General features: G+C 33.1%; 1 protein-coding gene across 6 annotated transcripts in view; it reads left to right on the top strand.

The window, feature by feature from the left end:
* The first annotated feature begins 5,801 nt into the window (after positions 1-5,801).
* The window catches only part of bsk (mitogen-activated protein kinase dJNK), a 96,948-nt gene continuing 86,616 nt past the window's right edge, over positions 5,802-16,133 (top strand). For 4 of the 6 annotated variants that reach the window (XM_072538193.1, XM_072538190.1, XM_072538187.1 and 1 more), the window contains exon 1: positions 5,802-5,960. The gene's annotated coding sequence lies outside the window, so the exon portion shown is untranslated. Of the gene's footprint in view, positions 5,961-6,719; positions 6,739-15,850; positions 15,898-16,133 lie in introns of those variants that run through there. The other 2 variants (XM_072538189.1, XM_072538188.1) reach the window with 2 other exon arrangements.

Here is a 16,133-nt window from a genome sequence, read left to right as displayed (position 1 = left end):
TAACGAACATTTTGCTTAAATATTAATAGGAATAATAATACCGATCATTTTGCTTAAATATTAATAGGAATAATAATGCCGAACAAGTTTCTCAACTTAATCATATCTGCTGCAATATTCGCAAATAAATACATCGCTGTCAGCTCCTGCACAAGCCTCATGTCCCCATTTTTTACAATTGCAGCATTGTATCCAGCCTTCTCCTTTTTTGTCTGAGGAATATCTATTGTTGCAATAGAAACATTCCTCATCTGCACTACTGTCACTATGTCTTCAATTCTTATTTATAAGGGGTGCTTGTTAATATGACAGTTTTACCTTTATTTTTACTCTGTTGCTTAATATGTTTTTGCGGTGCTTTTGGATAGGGAACAACTTGTTCCGGAGAAAATAGACCTAAACCAGTGCTTGTTGAGGGCATGTCCATAAGCAAATCTTTAGAAGATTCATTATTTTGTCTTTCTGGAGTAACTTGTTCTTCGACAGGCTGGTCATTTTTGGATTGACTTTTTACGGAGATGGATATATTTTCTTCAATATTTGGCTCATGATCAGTAGGCAAAGCTGCAGCGAACATCTCTTCGGTAAAAACAGTACGATTCAGTGGGAAAATTTCTGTTTTTTGGAAACCATTAATGGCATTTAATGGAGTAGATGCTCGTAGGTAAGCTTTTCCAAATAGGTGAGGTACCTCTGAGATAGTTACACATCGCCCTGGATGATGTCTCAGCCACACTTCTATTTCTTGCGTATAAAATGTACTTAACGGATACATTAAGGAAACATCCAATGGCTGCATCCTATGGCTCATATGAGGAAGTAGGCAAATTATTGTCACTCCATTTTCACGTACTTTATCAATAATAGCAATATTTTGTGTATGGGTTTTAAGGCCATCCAAGATTAAGAGAGATGGGTTTTCTTTTGATGATTGAGTGTGATAAAGAAAATGGTCAAACCATTGTTCAAACAAGTTAAGCTGCATCCAACCAGATTTATCAGATATTTAACGACTAAGGTTCCTGGCGGTGCACCCTCAGAGAACTGCGGCTATGATCATAGGAGGAACAAATATTCCACTGGCACTCATGCAGATTACAGCAGTAGAAAGCTCCCCTCGTTCTGCAGATGTTAGGGTGCCGACCTGTTTTCTACCCTTGACAGCAATCACTTTTGATGGACGACCATGAACTGTTGTAATCCCGGTTTCGTCAACGTTAAAAATACGGGAGGGTGAAAAGTTCATTTTTTACTGAAGAGGCTCCAAAATGTCAAAAAATGATGAAACCGCTTCCTTGTTAAAGCCTCGAGCACGTGCAGCTGATGTTGCTTCAGACAATATGTTACCAATTGCTGCTCCAACTCTAGAGGAAATGTAGGCAGTCGGCTCCCAAGTTATTTAAAATGACCTGTTACGGATTTATTTCTTTCTTTGAACCTTCTTTCCAATGTTGATTTTGGAACTCCATATATTTTGGATGCTTTTAGAAATCCACAAGTTCCTTTTCTAATACTTCCAGAGCGCTGGCCATAGATTTTTCAGACCATTTTTGGTTTTTTCGTTGGTAATTTCTAGGCATCTGAAACAAAAACAATTCTTCTAAGTTTATTCTTATATTACCCTAAACAAACTTGATTTTTTTTTGCTTTTAAAAGTGTTTTAACTATAGAATTTTCACATAAGGGGTAAAACGGGATATCCCATTTTACCCCACCCGGTTATTTCCCGTTTTACCCCACATGCTGTTTAAAAAGAAAAACTTACCTTGTATGCTCAATATAAGTTGGTTTACTCAAAAAACTTATTCACATTATGCGCAGGGCACTACACATCATCTGAGTTCAAAAATTATTTCAAAAACTTGTTTAAAACAAAAGTTACAGCTTAAAACGTGGGACCCAAAAATTACATCAGGCACCTGTCAAAACACATATTTTGGTCTGAGCACGAGGTCGGGTGTTTGAACTACGGCGCTTTCGAACTACAAACCAAGGCGCATTAGACGAATGTTTTAAGTATTTTTCACCGCGGCTGACGTCATAGGTAGGCCGCTAGAGGCACTATCCCGTTTTACCCAAGTATCCCATTTTACCTCACCTTCCCCTACATACATTGCTTATTTTAGTTCATGAAAATAATGTTACAATCAATTTTTATCACTAATTGTATCTCTATCACTTTGTAATTTAAAATTATTTCAGTAATAAACAGCTCATTCATTTAAACTTCTCATTCATGTAAACAGAAATACAAAACTGGTGTTTATATTATAAAATACATAAATAAATAAAATAAAGGATACTATTTATTAAAGTGTTGTTAATTATTATTCCTTTTATCCCAACACATAGATTAATTTGTCCCTAAATATGTGTTGCCTCTTGTGGCATATCGATGTGTTTATTTGTTTCAAAACCATTATCAAAAAACCATACCCATAAATTTACTATATTTTCAAACGTCATTTTAAAGATTAAAAGATTGAAAATTTAATTTTCTCAAAACATACATAAAACCATTGTTTAAAAAGATTTTCTTTTTTAAACAATGATAAAACTTAAATCTTGACTAAAAAATAAACCTCCGCATGAGTGTTCTAAGACGATAGCAATCGAGTGTATTTCAATTAAATATTTAATCCTTTTCTAGCAAATCATATAACCAAAATAATTATCTGATAAACTAATAAAAATTAAAAAAAAGTCAGCATTTACCTACTTTATTTAAATAGATTACTAACCGATTTAGATTTAGCAAGTCTCAAAGTATAAAAACAATTTGAAATATTCTCTCGAAATAGTCAAGTTATCTTTCACTAGACGCATACAACGATAATAACAATAAGCATTTTATTAAAGTCTTATATTTTCTTCACAATCTGGCATCCGTGTACAGGTTTGCCTTAGTCATGAGACAGGTAAAAATATACTCGAATAGAATCCTGCCGAGAATTAAGTTTCTGTTAATAGTTTTTTAAATTTATGACTAGAGGCCGCCATATGACGGCAGAGTAAAAGTCAAACGTTTGTTCCATAAGGATTGTCTAACTAGTCCTATTTAAACAATGGAAATAGTTCAGAAATTGTAAATTTAAAATATGTAGTTTATATCCTTATGCAATGTGGTTTTTCGGAACAGGTTTATTAGCAAAAAGGTTAATATGTTTTTCGAAAAATGTGTTTTTGAATAGTGGATAGTCCTTGCTATTGGCTGTTATTTAATGCAGTGATGATTGTCCAGTTTCGGAATATATACTTTCATAAGGTATGGTATGAATATTTTCGAGGACGATCTTCAGTACAGCGTTGTGAATCTAGAGGTTTAAGGGAAATTTTGGAGGCATAAGCAATTGAGGCATAGTCCAAGATCCTTAGATCTGATTAGTGATTTATACAGATCCAGCAAAGTTGGGAGGTCAGACCCCCAGAATCGATTTAATAGAGTTTTCAACAAATTGAGTTTTTAGTTGTGTATTAGCGTTAAGTGATTTATATGTGATATTTACAGGAAAGCTTTTGATCCAACAACACACCGAGGAATTTGACTGAAGTTAAAAGGATAGTTAGTGTTGGTAAGAGATATTGGACTTGTGTGGCAAGTAATTTTTTTCGAGAGAAGCGCATCAGTTGTCTTTTTGATAGAGAATTAAAATCATCTATCAGCGGACCATGTGTCCAGCTGTGTTAGAAATCCACATTATTATGCAAATTGAGTCTTTTTATGATCCTTTAATGTATACGACTAAGTCATATTCGTATAGTTGAAGTATGGAGGGTATAGTTACTTATTCAGTATTGACGGCAATTAGAAATTTGATAATATTTAGTAGTGAGGTTTGCGGTGTACCATATTCTAGATGAAAGTCTGAATAAATATTGTTATCGCTTTTTAAATCTAAGATATCGTCAAACGCTAACTTATTGTGTCTAAAACCCTTTTGCTTGGGTAACAAAAAATTAAGTTTTTCCGTGTCCATATTAGCCTCGCGTTAGCTATCTTATTCATCAATTTAGTTACGGAAATTACTGATGTTACTAAATTGTTTGCCAAATATTTTTAGTAGAGGACGACATAGGACATCTGAGGTGGATAGAGCACGTGATTCGGATGGAACAAAATGACCCAGCTAGAAAAACGCTTCTTGATAGACCCATTGGTCAGAGAAGAAGAGAAAGACCCAGAACAAGGTTGCTTCATAACATCGATGAAGACATGAAAAATATGGGAATATGTACTTGGCGGAAGATGGCGATGGATAGGGACGACTAGAGACAAAGCCAGACAGGGTTGTAAAGCCAGAATGATGATGATTTTTAGCAGAGGAGACTTTGCCGACATCAGGATCAGGGCTGGAGTATTGTCAGGTCCAGGTCTTGAGTTTTTCATATCCTGGAAGGAGTTATTCAGTTGAATAATAGTAAGACTGTTAACATAATAGATTAGACTGGAAGAATGTTTTTCAAAGGTAAGAGCAAAGGTTGTAGAAATTTCTTGTAAAGCAGACTTATAACCGGAGATTTTCTTTACCTTTTTTAAGACTTCGTTCACTGCAACCAAAAATTACCTACAATGTATTGTAAAAGAGCCTCAAGTGCAAAATGACAAATGCCGATATTTATGTCAAACACAAGAAACGATTCAACGTCTTAACAAGCACTGTCAGGCATTTATATAGAGAATTTGAGTTATGAATATGGATGTGATCAATGGAAAGCATCCAAACTATACCTTTTATCCTCTGAGATCAGAAACCAAGGAGAGAACATCAAACAGCTGGATAAAATCATACAAAAAACGGTACTGCTTGTGACGTATAGATGAGTCAGAGAATTTGTGGTAGACACAATCCTTTTGATACTTAAGACATCTGTGAAGAGTGAATTTTCCTTTACAAAGACTTCGAACCGTGTGGCTTACATCGATAAACAAATCATAATATTTCTATTATAATATAATTATAAAATATATTATTTTTATTATAAATAAAAATATTTTCACTAGACGGCCAAGAGACTACAATGGTCAGCTATATTATGGATTTCAAATTACAGTAAGATTGTTGATTTTGTATCTGTATTGAACTTATGTGTATGGATGGGTTCCAAATTATTTTTCAATAACATCTATTAACGTAATACCAAACCATTTTGTACCTCAAATAAAATAAAAATTAGATCATATACGTCATTTACAGCTAAATAAAGAATTCAAATCCACTTTCAAACTTTCTTGGAATCTTGCCAGTTACTAATAGAAGTAAAATTTACTGTTACTGATATATAGATTTAATTATTTGTCTTAAGAATATTCTGTTTTGAATTTTTTTATTTATAATTTTAGTATTAAAAAAACCAGTACTGCTTGTATTATGAACAGAATAAGTAAAAATACTACAAAAAACATTAAATATGTTTAATACTTAAAAATGTATTAGTTATTCTTAAATTCTGTCGGATAGAGTTATTTAATTAAAATAAGTACATAAAACATTTTTAGGAATTTGTATTTAAAATGTTCCTTAAAACTTAAATGTAGATTATTAGAAATACAAACTTACGTAAAAGTAGTTGCATACTATTCAGGATTCAAATATTAATATTGTATACATTTGATTTTTAAAATGTAAGATAAATAATCCGATTTAATACTTACAACCAGAAAAATAAGTAAAACCATTACCAACAAAACTTATAATAAAAACTTCCTAAAAATAGTGTAGGTTAAAAAAGTATTCGTAGTAACAGTTTCTTGAATAATTAACATTGGCATTCCTGCACAGTTACATTTTTTACTTGTCACATCTGACAGAACTGACCGTGAACCATAACTTTTTCCGATGTTGTCCGGTATTATGTTAGATTTTATTGTTTTTATGAATGTTTTCGACTGAATTAAAATAGTTTTAATAATTTACTTAAGTGTAGCCGTGTTTGTAAAATAAATCTTCAACATTTACTTCGTAAGTATTATGCTTTATATCACTATTTTATATGCTTCGGCTCAGATGATGAAGTAAACAACCTAGGACTTGAAATCGATTATATTCCGACATTAACTATCCTGCTTTGAAATTCACTGAATTGTATTAAATATCATTTAAAACTCATAGTACATAAGTACGTATGAGAGCTTATAAAATCGTGTAATCCAATATTGTTCCTCAAAGGAGATTGATTAATTGAGAGTTCACATAGTCATTGTTGGTGGTATCAGGTTAGAAAATTCCAAATTGAATCTTAAATGTGGCCACTTCTTTAACATAAGTGAAGTCAAAAAAGTGTGCCAAACCAAAATAGTTTATGATATTGATTTCTTAGGGTTAATTCTTTTGTCTACCCTTTCAACATTTGATTCCAAATACATTTAATACAAAGAAAATAAGTTATACATTTGTAGCAGTTTAAGAATTAGTTTTTTTTATTATTATATTCATTTTAAATATAACATAGAATACTAATTTGATGATTTTTCTCCAAAAATACAAAGATATATAAGCTAGAGGTACTCCAATAATTAGTGTAAGGTTAATAACTAATTTTTAATATTGTTGTATATAAATATATGTTTTATAAATGGTTTTTTTATACAACTATTAATTATGGCTGGGTTTTTAAACTATAATTAATGTTTTTATTCCAAATAATGCTACTATATGCAGGTTTTATACAGTAAATTTAATTATATTGTAATTATTTTTCTCCAGTTCAAAAAAAGACAATGTGCATTTGCTATAGTTGGTAAGAAATTGAGTTACTTCTTTGAAGGCTTTATTTAGTGGGTTCAGGTTTTTAAACCAAGGTTTATCCATTTTGGTCCAATATTTAATTCTTGATAAATTATCCCCATGTATTCTTTATTTTCTTCATTTGTACAATATCTGTTTTTTTTACTAAGTATTTGAATGGTCTTAATTGCTGTCTTTCTATATATTTTATGAATGCTTGAGCTCAGTGTTCTTTTCTTTAGTTCCTTGTATGTTTGGGCTGTTCAGGTTACACCAGTCTTTCAAGTATTTAATCTATGCTTTTATCTCCTTATTGTTGTGTATTATTCTTACAAGTCTGTGTTGATTTGACCATAGATTATCAATATGGACAGCGTAATAGATTATGTACTGAAGATGCATATTCTAGGTGAGATCTTACAAATGAGTCAGATATATTGTATCTGGATGAATTTGGTATCTGGATAACTTAATGGTATCTTGTTGTGAACTTAATGATTGATTAAGCAGAATATGAATTGCATATGGTTAATGAATAGGTAAACAGGATACCCAAGTCATGGCCAAAGCAACATGATCCAAAATATTACCCTCAATAGTAGGTATATTGAAAATGGAGTAGGTTGTGTGACCTGGAAAAGATAGAAACACTTAAATAAGTTAAGTTTCATGGTGTTATCTTTACATCAGTTTATAAGGTTGTTGATGGTGGTTTATTTATCCATTTAAAACACAGATATCCTATTTTGAATAACTTTCTTCACTTGTAAAATAGCTTCTATTGTTAATAAGTGTGTGAATTGTTCTAGTTATTGTCTTTCTATATGTATTTCGTGATAGCTTGAGCCTGCTGATATTTCCTGTTTAGCTCATTTCATTTTTGGTCTTTTCAGGTTCCATTGATACTTCTAAAGGATATCATCATCTATGCTGTGTGTGTTTTATTTCCTTATTCCTGTGAAAATACTCATCTGTCATTCTCAGGAGTCAATATTATGTTAAACATAAAGCTAATAGATTTCAAAAAGTGGATTTACTTATATTAAAAAAGTTATCTGCTTTCAAAGTGTCTCCAAAAAACTGGTCATGACATTTCTGTCAAAAGCAGGTATATAGTAGGGTAATAGCAGGAACTATTACTGCTGATTGGTATACAATCATTTGTTGATTGCAAGTCATTGTTGAGTTACGAAAAACCAATCATTGTTCACTAAAACACTGCAAATTCGCAGACAACTTCCAAGACAATCAAATTTTGTCAACAAAATGTCAAATTCTTAGACCATTTACCTGACAGCCCCTACCTAAGTTCCAACTTGGGTCAGGGCTTATTATACTTATACTATGTAGTCATAAGCTAAAAAAAATAAGAGGAGTGACTGTTGCCAAAAGTTGCTTTAAGCAAATTAAAAAATGCTTTTTCATTTGGCCCAATCTACCATTAATCTGTAGTTTAATTAATTGCTCATTTTTTGGAGATAAGGTATTATATACTGACAGCATTTATATAAAAGACAGTCATTATATACTGAGTTGTATTTACAAACATGTGAAGGTAAAAATAGAAATGAATAGTTTGAAGAAAATATGTCTAACAGGAATACAAAAATCAAATAACAGATACCCTGAAAACTAGAAAAAAAAATCAAATGGGAACATTAGTATGATGGTTTGACATTAATCTAGCCTTTGATAGATGGCATTATTCTCGGTTTTGACATATGTCAAAAAACATGACCTTGTTTCTGTAGCACATGACCTGTCAAAATTTCAAGTAAAACAACAATGAATTTGGTTTTAATAGCCATCTAAAGCAAACAACTTTTGTGGTTTTTGCTGTTTATGGTGATTCTGCACCATTATTTCAAATAGTGTGCAATACTGAAATTTTGATAAGCTGAATCTGTTCATGCTTCTAAAAGCATGTTAATTCTGGCACTTCAGGTACTCTAGAAATGTCACTAGTCTAGAAATCACCAACAAAGTCCATGATAGTGTGACAATTAGTGTGATTCTAGAGGCTCTACAAATATCAACACATGTATATAAAATCATACACAAACATTAAGATACAAAAAAATGTTCCCAAGATGGATGCCACGTTTGCACACTATCAATCAAAGATGGACACTTGTGTCAGGTTTAAAGAATCTCTTGGCAATGATAACACATAGTGTGCAGGTTTATTTTGCTGATACCTGACTGTTGGTGAAATATGCATCCATTTGTACATACAGGAGATAAAGGTATGGTTTTACCATACATAAAATCAGTTTTCAAAAGACCTAACGACTTGTTTCTATTATTCCATTCTTACCCTCTTAGATCTCTAGCCCTTGTTGTTTTAGTTATTTCCTCTTTCCATGTTTTCTCTACATTTAAGTATTTTTCGGACCCTACAGTTTGGTGGTACCCACTGCATGTTCAAAAAGCTTTAGAGTAACTTAAAGATAAAAAGGTTAAAAAATGAATAATAATAGATTCAAAATCACTTTATGGGCAATTCAAAACATTAAATACATCCAACTCTATAACTTTATACAACATTAAGAATAGTTTGACTAAAGTGAACATGTTATTTTTATGAGTAAAAGGCCATGTGGGGATAGAAGGTAATGATAATGTTGACCAGTTGGCTAAAGATGAAATCACAAATGGCGAGAAATTAAATTTTATTTTGTCAAGAGATATTAAAGTTAATGTAAATAAAATATGGGCAAAGCTATGAGAAAATATTGTGCGGAATTAAAAAAAAGTTATATGTTTCTTTACATCCACATCTTCTTTCCCCACCTGACTATATTGTTAATTACAATCTACCAAAATACTATATTTCTACTATTATTAGACTAAATCAAAACCTGAAAATATTCAGAACATCTATATAAATTGAAATACTGAATTCTCCAGTTTTCTCTCGCAATAATGTTTCTTTATGTGAACCATATTTTCTTTGAATGCAATAACAATTGTAGATGTATCAACGATTTAAAACAAATAAATTTTTTAAACAAATAAATACTATTATATATTTAAGGTAGTCAAGTCAAGTTTTCAAGTCTTTAATTAGGAAATTATATATTATCATATTTTATTTATTAAAAATCCGAAGATAGAAACAGGTCACCAGAAACTGAACAGAATGGCGATGAATCTTAGAACAGGCCAGTATCCACAAAGTATTGTCCATCCAAAGTGATGATGATGAATTATTAAATTATCATAGATTTTTGTAAGAAAAGGCTGAAGCACTTGTTTCTTAGACATTTCTGCCTCCCCTCCCGACATACACACATACACACTGCATGGTTAGTTTGGTCCTTTCTTGTAAATGTCCTAATGTCCTTACATTTGCATGCGCTGTATGAGGTCATCATTTCTAATTCTGCCCATTCTGATTATTCTCAGCACCACATGTTAGACTACTTACCACAATATCAGAGCTCCATCATATTCCATTTAAACAACCTATTGTTCTTTATCTAACCTATCATTGATTATTTACTTGAAAGGGTGAAAAATAATGTGTTATATGTAGTTGAAAAAAAACGCCCGGTCTTGCAAAAACCTTATCATATAAAAAATTATCTTTAATCAATATAACGCACCCGCTCGCAAGCCGGCTTTTGCACAAGAAAAACTTCACCAATTAGAATACAAATTTATCGACCACCCACTATATTCACCAAATTTAAAATTTCCTGTTCACAAAGTTTAAAAAACAACTTTGAGTATGCTGTTATGCAACAAACAATGTTTGGGTTGGGATGCTTTGTAGAGGTAGTACCTTTTGCTTGAGACAGACGTACCAAAAGTCATAGACTGGAAGTGGTCCCAAGCTACTGGTCCTCAAAAGGCAGTCAACTCTCACTTATGGCTCTACGTGCCACATCCAGATAACTGCATTGCCCTGCAGGTGAAACTAAGTGATGGTAACCATGAATGGTGAGAAATTTGGGTAGGGAAATAAAAACTTGTATGGTCGTGAATCAGACATCAAAAGCAAGAGAAGGGCGTTTGTACAGCGATGTGGAAAGCAAGGAGAAACTACAGCACTATATTTCTCAACAATAACGATTATGGTAGAAGCAATATATGAAAAACCCTCTAGTCCATGTCAGACCTCAAATGGTCAGGGGGTGTTAAGAATACCCACAAAAACAAAAATTAACAAAAACCAATTATGGAAAGCCAATGAAAATTGGCACATGGAAAGTTAAAAGCATGTACATGACGGGAAAGATACACAATATAACTCAAGAAATGTGCAGGCTGGAAATAAATAGCTTGGCTATAAGTGAAAGGATGACCAAACAGACTAAAAATCCAAGTAAACAATAATTATTTACTTTACTTTTTACCATTCTGGAACCGACGATCCTATTTATTATTAAGGTGTTGCTATTATGCTAGATCCTAGATCAGCTCGCTCGGTCCTCAACTTTTTACCACTCTTTGATGGGGCAATTTGGGTTCCAAACAAGACTGCACCGAATGATCTAAATGTCATTCAAGTATATGCTCTGACAACTGATAACCAGAATCACATATTAATCTTTCTACGCAGAAATAAAACAATTGCTCTTCCAAACCAAGCAGAAGGAAACCAATTTTATCCTAGGGCAAAAGTGTTCAAGGGGAGATGTGGTGCCACTGTTGGTGAACATGGATTGAAAGTAACAAACGAAATAGGCGAAAACCTAATCCAATTGTAGAATTAGCAAACAAATAGGCAGAAATAGCATTCGTATTGTAAAGAGTTATCCTGGTACAGATGAGGAGTACAGATCACAATCCTGTAATAGCACAAATACAAGTTCGGCTAAAGGAAAAAGCATAGAGCAGCTTAGAGTTTACTTAAAAATGCAATTTGACTTACACAATAAGATATGACTACCTATAACAAAAAATAGCATAAATCATGGATGACACAAGAGATATTAAGTTTAATGGACCAACAGCGAAAATTTAATAACGTTCAAATACAAAAGTAAAGGCGCAAATTGAGACACGAATAACATGTATGAGGTGATGCAGCACAGCACGTATTTTTGTAACGTATTGAAACCATTGGAACAGCGCAAATTGATTAGTGACGTGACTAAGATCGTCATACCAGATGTGTGACGGTGTGGTAGAGACACTGATTCTCGCATTGCACGTGGCACTTGTCTACTGACGGCGTCGTATTGTTTCTATAGCTCATTCTTTCTCATGTTTTCAGTTTTTTTCTAAAAAGTTAAAAAGATGTCAGAAGAAAAGTTTATAGAGGTGGTTAGGGGTCACAAGGAGCCTTGACACGAAACATACCTACAAATTATATGAAAACAAAATTGAAAAACCGGATTTGGTATGATATCGCGACAAAACTAGATTTATCCTCTTCAGCATCATCTGATTCTGATTCAGAACTTAAGTTTAATAACAATAAGTAATAGTAATAAGAACTTACTTTCACTAAAAAGAAAGTTTATCTACGTTTTCTAGACACTCGAAAAAACTTCTTCGTCTTATCAAGGCTATTGAGCGAAAAAGAGAATATGTTGAGAAATAAATGAGAATATTAAAATTCGTGCATTTTTTTACTTAGGAAATTGTGATAATAATTTGACTACTAATGAAATAAGAGCTGTATAAGGAATGCCAGGCAATTGGAGTATGATGCCGTTACTGTCATCATCATCAGTGGCATTGCAGCTCGTTATGAGTCAAAGCCTTCTTCAGAACAATCTTCCATTCGCCCCTGTCTCTGGCAACTCTTCTCCATGCTGTAACTCCGATGGATATTAGATCATCCTCTATGTTATCTTGATACCTAAGTTTTGGTCTTACTCTGGTCCTCTTCGGTCGAAAATTTTTCTGATTGTTGCATCTTCATCTCGCCTAATTACATGTCCTATCCATCGAAGGCGTGCTAATTTAATACACTTTACAACGTCAGGTTCCCCAAAACTTCTATATAACTCAAAGTTGTAGCGCCACGCCACAAACCCTGTTCTTGAATTCCTCCATATATTTTCCTTCGACTTCTTCTCTCGAAACGTTTAAGCAATTCTTGGTCGTTCTGTGTAAGTGACCACGTTTCAGACCCGTATGTTAACACTGGCCTTATTAGTGTTTTATATATGGTAACTTTAATTTTTCTGGGTAGTTTTGGGGCCATATATTTCCTCAAGCCATAATAGCACTTATTGGCAAGCACTATTCTTCTTTTAATTTCTTGGTCAGCAGTGAGCCCAGGTAGACGAAGGTGTCCACACCTTCCAGTTCCAGATCATCAATTAATAGTCTAGGTATCTGGTTGCCTGATCTTGTACAATACATATACTTGGTTTTCTGTGCGTTTATTTTTAATCCCATTCTAAGTGCAGACGCCCTTAGTGATCGAAATGCTTCGATCAGAGATTCTGTGGACCTAGCAATAATGTCTATGTCATCTGCATATCCGACCATTTGTACAGATTTATTAAAGATGGTGCCATTCGTATTAACATGGCACTCTCGAATTACTTTTTCTAGTGCAAGGTTAAATAAGAGACACGGCAGTCCATCTTCCTGTCTCAGTTCATTTTTAAAATGGAAGGGTTTGGAAAAGTCGTTTTGGATTCTGACTACACTCTCTACGCCTGTGAGTGTAAGTTCCGTTAGTTGAACAAGATGAAGCGGCATTTGAAATTCCACCATAGCCTGTAGAAGTTTTTGTCTGTTGACTGAGTCGTATGCGGCTTTGAAATCCACGAATATGTGGTAGGTGTCGACTCCGAACTCAAGCGTTTTCTCAAGAATCTATCTGACTGTGAAGATTTGATCCGTTGTTGATTTATTGGGTCGGAAATCGCACTGGTAGTTCCCAACTATTTGTTCAGCATAGGGGATCAATCTTCTGTACAATACGTTGGACAATACTTTATATGCTTCGTTAAGTAGGGTGATGCCCCTATAATTATCACACACCATCATATCTCCCTTTTTGTAAAGAGGGTGCATTACACCTAATTTCCAGTCCGCGGACGTTTCCTTCCGTTGCCAGATTTTGGTTACTAATTTATGCATGTGTTTAAAAAGGGTGTCACCACCATTCTTAAAGAGTTCGGCAGGAAGATTGTCCAAACCGGGAGCTTTGTTATTTTTCAGTTTTGAAATGGCTTCTCTAATTTCTTCTTCGGTGGGGGGCGGCTCTTGAGCGTTTTCATCCATTTCAGGCAAAGTAATTTCTATTTGGTCTTCTTCACGACTATCGCTAAGCAGTTCTTCAAAATGATTCGCCCACCTGTTTAGTATCTGTTCTTTTTCACTAATTATGGAACCATCTCTGTCTTTACATGCTGTTATTCTGGGTTTGAATTCTTTTCTGCAGCTGTTTATCTTCTGGTAGAATTTTCGCGAGTCTTTTCTATTGTGGTGGTTAACAATCTCGTTTAGAGTGTTTTCGTATGGCTCTTTCTTTTTCCTTCTAAACGTCCTTTTTTCTTCTCGTCTAAGATTTTCATAGTCTTCCAGGTTTGACCTCGTTCTGCGCTGCTGAAGTCTCTTATATGCTTCATTTTTCTGTTGATTAATGGATCTACATTCTTCGTCAAACAAATCTTCGTTTATTTCAGCCTGGTTAGGTTTTAAAAAACCTTTAGCCGCTGTATGGATAGCTTCCTTGTATTTGGTCCAGTGTTCTTCTATACTTATATTTTCGTCAATTCTTGTCAGCTCTTCATTTAAAATTTTCCTTTAGTTATCCCTAGCGTATTCAGATTTTAGCACATCAGTATTATATTTAGTAGATTTTGTGTTCTGGCCCTTCTTAGCGTTTGATATACGAGCCCTGAGTTTTGTTCTTACAACGTAGTGGTCGGAGTCTATATTAGCACCTCTACATGCTCTTACATCTAGTACGACCGAGAAATGTCGACTATCAATTAGTACATGGTCAATTTGGTTTTTTGTTTGACCGTCTGGTGATTGCCACGTGGCTTTGTGGATATTTTTGCGAGGATGCCGTTACTGTATTGATCTATAAAAGTAAAAGTGAATTTTTGAGAGAATTACTGAGAAATCTCACTTTTAAATATTATAAATATTTATAATAATCAACTAGAAAAAAACCAATGAGGAACTACCAGACAATTATAAAGGTGGCATTCATAAAAATAGACTGATGACAGATCAAAGTTTCCCAGTAAAATAACTTTTGAATAGGTTTCATGAATGAATACCAAATTTTCATTCGTTTCAAGGCGACGTATAATACTGTTGTGTAGATAAACTGCTCAAAGTAATTATCATCACACAAGCTTAAGTGAATAGAATTTTAAGCTATTTTCACTTGAATCACTTTATGTGAAGTCGGCACATTTTGAGGTTTTTTATGTTCGATATGTTTTCGACCAGTTTTCACTATTGTTTTACTCGTTTCTCATATTTTTAATGTTTTTCATACCTTTTTCCTCCATCCTTCTATCTGTCTTGTATGTCTAGGTACACCTGTAGTCTTTCCACATCTTTATTTATATCTTTGGCCCTATTGTAGATAACTGATGATCTCTCGAAGCGAGTATTTACGCCTACTTACATATATATCTGCCACAGTTTTAGACACCCCGTATAAAAAGTTTTTATTGAAAAAAATGCGCAACTATAAATACTAATCGACGTGTTCGACCGTTTTTTCGAATACTGCCTCATTTATTTATTAGGTAATTTATTCCTTTTGGCTGACACACAGTGTATAAAGATAATATTAACTAGAGATATCTGCAAAATAATTGAAAAAAAATAACACATTTAAGAAGAAAACAAATAAAACAAGAAAAACAAAACAAATAAAAATTCCTGGAAGTATATCACAATTCAATGAGTTAATAAGTTTACATACGTATATAAAACAATACAGAATTTTATTTGCATAGGTCTATTAACTTTATCAAGACAAGTTACATCAGAAATTTCTTTGTTTGATGGACTATAAATATATTATTCAGATTCAGATGCTAATCTTGATTTTTATATTGATGATAAAAAGCAAATTTGAATGAATATGAGTAATATTTACCATAAGATTAAAATATTTCCTGTTAGTAACATAATATACGTAAGATAAAACCAAAAATTAGTAGTCATTGGGGTATTCCATAGGTGAAAAAGGTGAAGGTGTGATTTTGTCTAGAATTGGCTGAAAGAGGTAAATATTCTCAATGATGTGTGTGTGTGTGTGTGTGTGTGTGCGTGTGTATGTGTGTAATGTCATATACATATACAATAATTATAAAGGTTGTTTATAAAGTAATAAAGTTAAAATACGTAACACAAATACGTCACAAATTAAAGAAGTGTACAGTAATTCGTAAAGTGTGAAACGTCTCACTTGAAAGGGCTACATCTAGGTATTCATTGACAATTTGGGAAAATTTTAATATT

Source organism: Diabrotica undecimpunctata, chromosome 7 (assembly GCF_040954645.1).
Source record: "Diabrotica undecimpunctata isolate CICGRU chromosome 7, icDiaUnde3, whole genome shotgun sequence".
NCBI lineage: Eukaryota > Metazoa > Arthropoda > Insecta > Coleoptera > Chrysomelidae > Diabrotica > Diabrotica undecimpunctata.
The sequence above is the reverse complement of the archived record's forward strand: the minus strand, read 5'-3'. Positions and strand labels throughout refer to the sequence as shown.